The sequence below is a fragment of the Panthera uncia genome (assembly GCF_023721935.1).
Source record: "Panthera uncia isolate 11264 chromosome B3 unlocalized genomic scaffold, Puncia_PCG_1.0 HiC_scaffold_1, whole genome shotgun sequence".
NCBI classification, from domain to species: Eukaryota; Metazoa; Chordata; class Mammalia; order Carnivora; family Felidae; genus Panthera; species Panthera uncia.
The window spans coordinates 11547090-11554592 of NW_026057582.1; the positions used below are offsets into that span (position 1 = coordinate 11547090).

The following is a 7503-nucleotide window of genomic DNA, read 5'->3' on the forward strand; positions in this document are numbered from 1 at the left end:
AAATACTGATTCTGACTCTGTGACCCATTTTTTCCATATATGAGGTATCAACTCAGAAACAGAAGCCAAGCTTATTTTTGTTAATTTTTTTTTAATGTTTATTTTTGAGGGAGATAGACAGAGCATGAGCGGGGGGTGGGGCAGAGAGAGAGGGAGACACAGGATCTGAAGCAGGCTCCAGCCTCCGGGCTGTCAGCACAGAGCCCAATGCGGGGCTTGAACTCACGAACGGGTGAGATCATGACCTGAGCCAAAGTCAGACACTCAACTGACTACCACTCAGGCGCCCCCCAAAACAACCCAATTTTAAAAAGGGCAAAGGACTTCTCCAAAGAAGGCATACAGGTGGCCAATAAATACCTGAAAAGATGCTCAATATCATTAATCATTAGGAAAATGCAAATCAAAACCACAATGAGATACCACATCACGCCCATTAGGGGGGCTATTATCAAAAAACAGAAGGTGCACCTGGGTGGCTCAGTCGGTTAAGCGGCCGACTTCGGCTCAGGTCATGATCTCACGGTTTGTGAGTCTGAGCCGAGTTCGAGCCCCGCACTGGGTTCTCTGCTGTCAGCACAGAGCCCGCTTTGGATCCTCTGTCCCCTTCTCTCACTGCCCCTCTCCCACTTGTGCCCTTATGCTCTCTCTCTCTCTCTCTCTCTCTCAAAGATTAAAATAAACCTTTAAAAAAGATAAAATACTTTTTTAAAAAATCCGGGTTCTGGGGTGCCTGGGCGGTTCAGTCGGTTAAACGTCCGACTTCGGCTCAGGTCACGATCTCACAGTTCATGGGTTTGAGCCCTGATTCAGTCTCTGTGCTGACAGCTCGGAGCCTGGAGCCTGCTTCAGACTCTGTGTCACCCTCTCTCTGCCCCTCCTCTGCTCATGGTCTGTCTGTCTGTCTCTCTCTCAAAAACAAATAAACATTAAAAATAAATACAAAAAAATAAATAAATAATCAGGGTTCTTCCATTTTTGGATGAGCCCTGCTGATTGCATTTCTGAGCTGGGCAAGGCCATTGATGCATAGATTCAGGAAAACCCAACTTGGAACCCATCTGGTCAGTATATGAAGCAAAATCACGGGAAGTACTCAGGCTGAAAATTGGTTTGGGTTTTTTGTGCTTGTCTAAAAAAAAAAAAAAAAAAAAAAAAAAAAATCCTTCAGCCACCATGCAGATGAGTGTAGTATCTTAAAACACTCTGCCCTGTGAAAACACACCAAATATCATCTTTTGCTTTCCTGATCTTTGGGCATTCTAATTTCAGATGTCTGCCCTTCAAATGTGATGAGTGGCTATCAGTTTAAATATCAGACTCTTGATTCAGGATATCCTTAAAGGACCAGAGGGCTCTATAGGAATTCAAAAAAGAATGGTTTCAAACCTGGGTGCCCACCTCTGCTGGTGGTAATTTCATGGAAATCCCTCCCAGAATGCATCTGAGGCGGGTTGGGTGTGATGTCTGCGGGTTTCGGGCCCCCCCTGCACCCCCCCCACACACACACACAACCTGCCGTTTCCTTCAAAGCCCAGGGCAAAGGCTGGGGCTGATCTCCAAAAGCCTATGTGCCGCCCAAGGGTGAGGATACTGTCTTGTTTGTTCACAGTATTCCCAGCTTGGGAGCAAAACAGAAGCTCAGTAAATATCTACTGAGTTGAATTGAATGTCATCGTGGGTGGTAGAGAATAGAGCATAGAGATCAAAATGTTAATTCCAAATAAGCCAATGTAAACACAAATCTTTGTCTTCCCAGCTAAGTAAACAAAGAAGAAACACTCAGAGTTTGTTCCTTGCGCTAATTAATACCCAAATTTTAAACTCTAAAATCAACGTATTATTTTTATGACCTAAGATCTATTAATCCTGAAAAACAAAGGAAGTTATAATGAGTTGGTGATTCATTTTTCTCACTTGGGCTTACGCCTTTCAGCCAGTTTCCTCTTTCTAATAAATGACAAATTCGGAACAGGGGATCTCTGCGCAGTCCAAACAGACCTGCCAACCCCGCGTGAGACAGTAAAACCTGGCTGCGGGTTTGCCCACTGGCCCACCTCATCCCTAAATATGGAAAGCCCTAGGTCTCATACTAGGTGTATCTCTGAGCAAGCTCCTTTGTCAATCAACGCGGGTAAAATCCTTGCATTTTGTATCACATCTTGTACTTTTCAAAGCATTTTGATATGAATCCGTAACATTTTATTCTCACAACCACCTAGTGAAATCAAAAGGATCCTCATATGACAAAGAAGACAGAGGCTTGGAAAGGTCATGTGATCTGCTCACTTGAATTAAGAGCATGGTTTGGATTCTCATTCCTTCCCTACTTCTCTGAATTAATCATTTCTTATTTTAATGCACATTTATAAGCTTAAAACTTAGCAGCACCCTGCCAGGTTTTTCAATAATTTGCCCACCGTGCCCTGGGCACACAACAGCCAGTGCAGATGTCCCGGATGCCTGCCAGTTGTGATTACTTTTCCTCTGGGGTCAGAACCTTTTTCTTTTCTTTTCTGTTTTTAGTATTTATTTTTGAGAGAGACAGAGCGTGAGCAGGAGGGGCAGAGAGAGAGGGAGACACAGAATCCGAGGCAGGCTCCAGGCTCTGAGCTGTCAGCACAGAACTCAATGCGGGGCTCGAACTCACGAGCCGTGAGATCATGACCCGAGCCGAAGCCAGCCGCTTAACCGACTGAGCCACCCGGGAGCCCCCGACCCTTTTTCTGAGCGAGCAAGCTTCAGAGACTCTACGTTGTCCACCTCTTTGGTTGTGAAGTGCAGAATCCATTTCGGGAACTGGGAGACTTATGTCAGAATTCACAGAAAGGGGAACTCAGAACACGACAACGAGCTGGACCTCAAGAACACCAGGAATTGATGGGTGCTACTGGGTCCAAAGTGGCCCGGGGTCTGCAGCAGCAGAAGGCTGTAGACCTTCGACCCGGTCTAGAACTTTCCTACTAAGGAGACTCAGCCAGGGAGACATCTCGGGTGTTGCTTCCTGTCTTGCCCTCACCTGTCTAATGCTTCAGTGCCGCTCAGAGTGTGGAGCTAATGAAGTCAACACATCAAATGAAATTCCAAGAGCGTCAAAACGTGCTCCTGAAAATTCTTGAAACCTCCCAGAGAGTATGGTTTATGCGTGATGCACAAAGCCCCATTTAGTAATATGTGTTATATGCAGAATGTATGGGGTAAGCCTTGCTGAAATTTTATTTTTCTCTGGCATTGTCCTTTAAGCCTTCCCAGTAGAGGGCATCCTTTTCCTGTCCCTTGATGGACACTTGATTTTTTTTTTTTTCATTAAGGTAAAATTCACATTACCTAAAATTACTCAATAACCATTTAAAATGTACAATTCATCACTTCTCGGTCTTTTGGCTAAGATCAAGTGTAGTATCTGTTCTTATAAATTAACAACTCAGGCAACAACAGATGTTGGCGAGGATGCGGAGAAAGAGGAACCCTTTCGCGCCGCTCGTAGGAATGCAAGCTGGTGCAGCCACTCTGGAAACCAGGATGGAGGTTCCTCAAAAAACTAAAAATAGAACTACCCTACGACCCAGCAATTGCACTACTAGGCATTTATCCACGGGATACAGGTGTGCCGTTTCGAAGGGACACATGCACCCTCATGTTTATAGCAGCACTATCGACAATAGCCGAAGTGTGGAAAGAGCCCAAATGTCCATCAACTGAAGAATGGATAAAGAAGATGTGATATATATATATACAACGGAGTATTACTCAGCAATCAAAAAGAATGAAATATGCCCCATCGCAACAACGTGGATGGAACTGGAGGGTATTATGCTAAGTGAGATAAGTCAGAGAAAGACAAATATACAACTTCACTCATATGTGGAATTTAAGATACAAAACATAAAGGAAGGGAAGCAAAATAATATAAAAACAGGGAGGGAGACAAACCACAAAAGACTCTTAAATACAGAGAAGAAACTGAGGGTTGCTGGAGGGGTTTTGGTTGGGGGGGATGGGCTAAACGGGCAAGGAGCATTACGGAAGACACTTGGTGGGATGAGTGCTGGGTGTTATACCTAGGGGATGAGTCACTGGAATCTACTCCTGAAATCATTATTGCACAATATGCTAACAAACTTGGATGTAAATTAAAAAATAATAAAGCATCTGGAATAATGTCAAGAGTATAGGAGATAGTCAGATAAATAAGTAAATAAATAATAAAGTGTACAATTCAGTGTCATTCAGTACTTTCACACCGTTGTGCCACCAACCCCTCTTGTCTAGTCCTAAGGCATTTTCACGCTCCCCCAAAAGGAAACCCCATACCCATCAGCAGTCACTCCCCATTCTGCCCCCCCTCATCCCAGTCCCTGGCAACCACTTTATGTCCCTGTAGGTTTCCCTATTCGGAGTGTTTCAGTTAAATGGAATCCTACAAGGGGACCCTGGGTGGCTCAGTCAGTCAGTTAAGCGTCCGACTCTTGATTTCGGCTCGGGTCACGATTCCAGGGTTGTGGGATCGAGCCCCGCGTCAGGCTCTGCACTGGCATCGTGGTGCCTTCTTGGGATTCTCTCTCACTCTCTCTGTGCCCCTCTGCTTGCTCGCTTTCTCTGTCAAAATGTTTAAGTGGAATCTTACAAAATGTGATCTTTGTGTCTGGCTTCTTTCGCTTAGGATAATATTTTCAAGGTTCATCAGCCCCTCAAGTTTTGCTTATTCTTTGGTATCAAAAAGTCCTACAGTGATATTGAGACATGGTCTCAATTCAGAAATTCAACTCTCCCAATCAACACTTAAGTCTTCTTAAGGTAAGACTTCTGTGCCACCTCCTGCCACTGTCCCTCCTGCTCCAGGGCCACCACCTCTCTAGGGGAAGCAGGCTGTGGTGCGCCTGCTCTCCCTCCCTCCTCCTGCCCAGTTCGCTAACTCCAGATCCTGGTGTCTGGACTCTGTGGGTTGGAGAACGTGGAGGGAGAGCAGGGACAGGGCTACTTGACGGGTACTGTACCCAACCAGCCTTGAGCGCTCTGAGTCTGACTCGTCTTTCGTGAATGGCATTCCTCTGGGTCCTTCAGAACCCCTGCTGGAGCTCTGCAATTGCAGACATCTTGATGTGGGCAATACATTCTATTCTTTTCCTGTGTTCCACTCACTCCACACCGTCCCCGTGGTGTCCCTGGCCTTTTCAAATAGTCCTCTGAGCAGGACTGAAAACTCTCAGACTGGTCTCTCGCCCATGAGGTTAGGAGATAATAAAAATAATTGAAATTACATAGAAATATTTAGATATTGATCTACAAATTGGTTTGATCACATTCATGGGCCTATAAAACTATAGAACTATAAACCAGTTCTATTCAAAAGCATATTTAAAAATAAAATTCTCAAGATAAAAATAATAGATCTGCAATTGCATATGTCTGAGCAAAATTTTATTCAGTTTTTTCAAGTTTATTTATTTGGGGCACCTGGGTGGCCCAGTCACTTAAGCGGCCGCCGACTTCGGCTCAGGTCACGATCTCATGGTTCATGGGCTCGAGCCCCACGTCGGGTTCTGTGCTGACAGCTCGGAGCCTGGAGCCTGCTTCCGATTCTGGGTCTCCCTGTCTCTCTCCCCCTGCCCCGCTTGTGCTCTGTCTCTCTTAAAAATAAACGTTGAAAAAAATAAAAATAATAAAAATAAATTTATGTATTTGGAGAGAAAGAGACAGAGAGAGAGAGCAGAAGTGGACGAGGGGCAGAGAAAGAGGGAGAGAGAGAGAGAATCCCAACCAGGCCCTGCACTGTCAGTGTGGAGCCCAGTGTGGGGTTCGAACTCACAAACTGTGAGATCATGACCTGAGCTGAAACCAAGAGTCGGATGCTTAACTGACTGAGCCACCTGAGTGGGGCACCTGAATAAAATTTTCAAAGTACTTATACTAATTATGTGAGCATTTAAAAACCATTAGAAAAATAGTTATTTTGGGTACACAATCAAGTACTTGAATCCATTTTGTAGCTATATCTAATAGCGTATCACAAATATTCTTCTAAAGAATATATTTTATTTTTTCAATTTGGGCTCATTTTCATAACATAGCCTGAAATTGTCTCCAAAGTTGCATTTGCTTGTTAATAAATTTGAAATTTCTGATACTTCAAAAGACTCCTCTATAGACCATGATATTTTTAATTGAGAATATATTCTTTGCAGGTGCTGAGTTGCCTGGTGAGCCCAAAAGAAATTATGCTAGATGAAGATAGCCTCATTTCTAACGTATTTCATATCAAATATATAATATTTCAGCCCAAATATTTTCACAGGCACTGTCTTTTTGCCACCTTTCAGATTACTTTGGTGAGTACTTAGACAAGATTTAAAAAGGCAGGAAATAAGAGATCTCTGTTTATGACTCTTTTGAATGTTTCGCCAAGCTTAGATTGTAGGTCCTTCCTCATTCCATTGTGGTACGGAATATATATTTATACAATTAAAAAGAGAAGCTAGGGGCACCTGGGGGCTCAGTCGGTTGAGCATCCAGCTCTTGATTTCAGCTCAGGTCATGATCTCCCGGTTCTGTTTATGATCTCACGGTTGGTGGGATCGAGCCCCACATTGGGCTCTGAGCTGACTGCGTGGAACTTGCTTGGGATTCTCTCTGCCTGTCTCTCTGCCCCTCCCCACCCCCAAAATAAATAAACTTTACAACAAATAAAAATTAAAAGAGAAGCTCCATCCAAAGGATTGGGCCTCAAGCTGAGCTTCCCCCAGCCCCAGGTGGAGGTTATGCGATGGGTGCTCCCATCCTTGAGTTTTTCTGGCTCCTTCCTTCCTTTCTCAGGGCTAAGTTTCTACGCCTTCCCATCTGCAAGCTTGGTTTTCAATCACCGCAGTTTTCTAGAAAATTTTAAAAGCTGCAGTTAATTGTAGTGTCTCATGCCTTGAGTATTTTGGTTAATATTTCCAACTTGTTGAATCTACTCCTGAAATCATTGTTGTACTATCTGCTAACTAATTTGGATGTAAATTTTTTTTTAAATTAAAAGAAAAGAAGAAACATTCCAAACTAGCACATAGAAGAGGTGAGCGAGGAAGAGAAAGTTGCCTGTAATACAACAGACCTTATAAATAATAGGTGAAAAGCTAATGTATTCAAGTATATAGTTCACTAAAATCTTAAGTAAAAATTAAAAAATATATATCTCCAACTCATTTTTGGCAAAAATATAGAGGACTCCCTCAAAAAAAGGAAGAAAAAAACCCAACTTGGTGCCATCATATGACTCAGGCTGATGTACACAGTAGTTCTGCAAAAGTCCAAGCATTTTCACATCTGATGATTCACCACAATGAAAGCATGAACTATTATGCCAAAGTGTTTTTCCTTCCTTCCTTCCTTCCTTCCTTCCTTCCTTCCTTCCTTCCTTTTCCTTCCTTCCTTCCTCCCTCCCTTCCTTTCTTTCCTTCTTTCTTTCCTTCTTTCTTTCTTTCTTTCTTTCTTTCTTTCTTTCTTTCTTTCTTTCTTTCTTTC

General features: G+C 43.4%; 1 pseudogene; it reads left to right on the forward strand.

The window, feature by feature from the left end:
- Window positions 1-3364: 3364 nt before the first annotated feature.
- On the forward strand, window positions 3365-3473 carry LOC125910648 (uncharacterized; annotated as a pseudogene).
- The last annotated feature ends 4030 nt before the right edge of the window (window positions 3474-7503 follow it).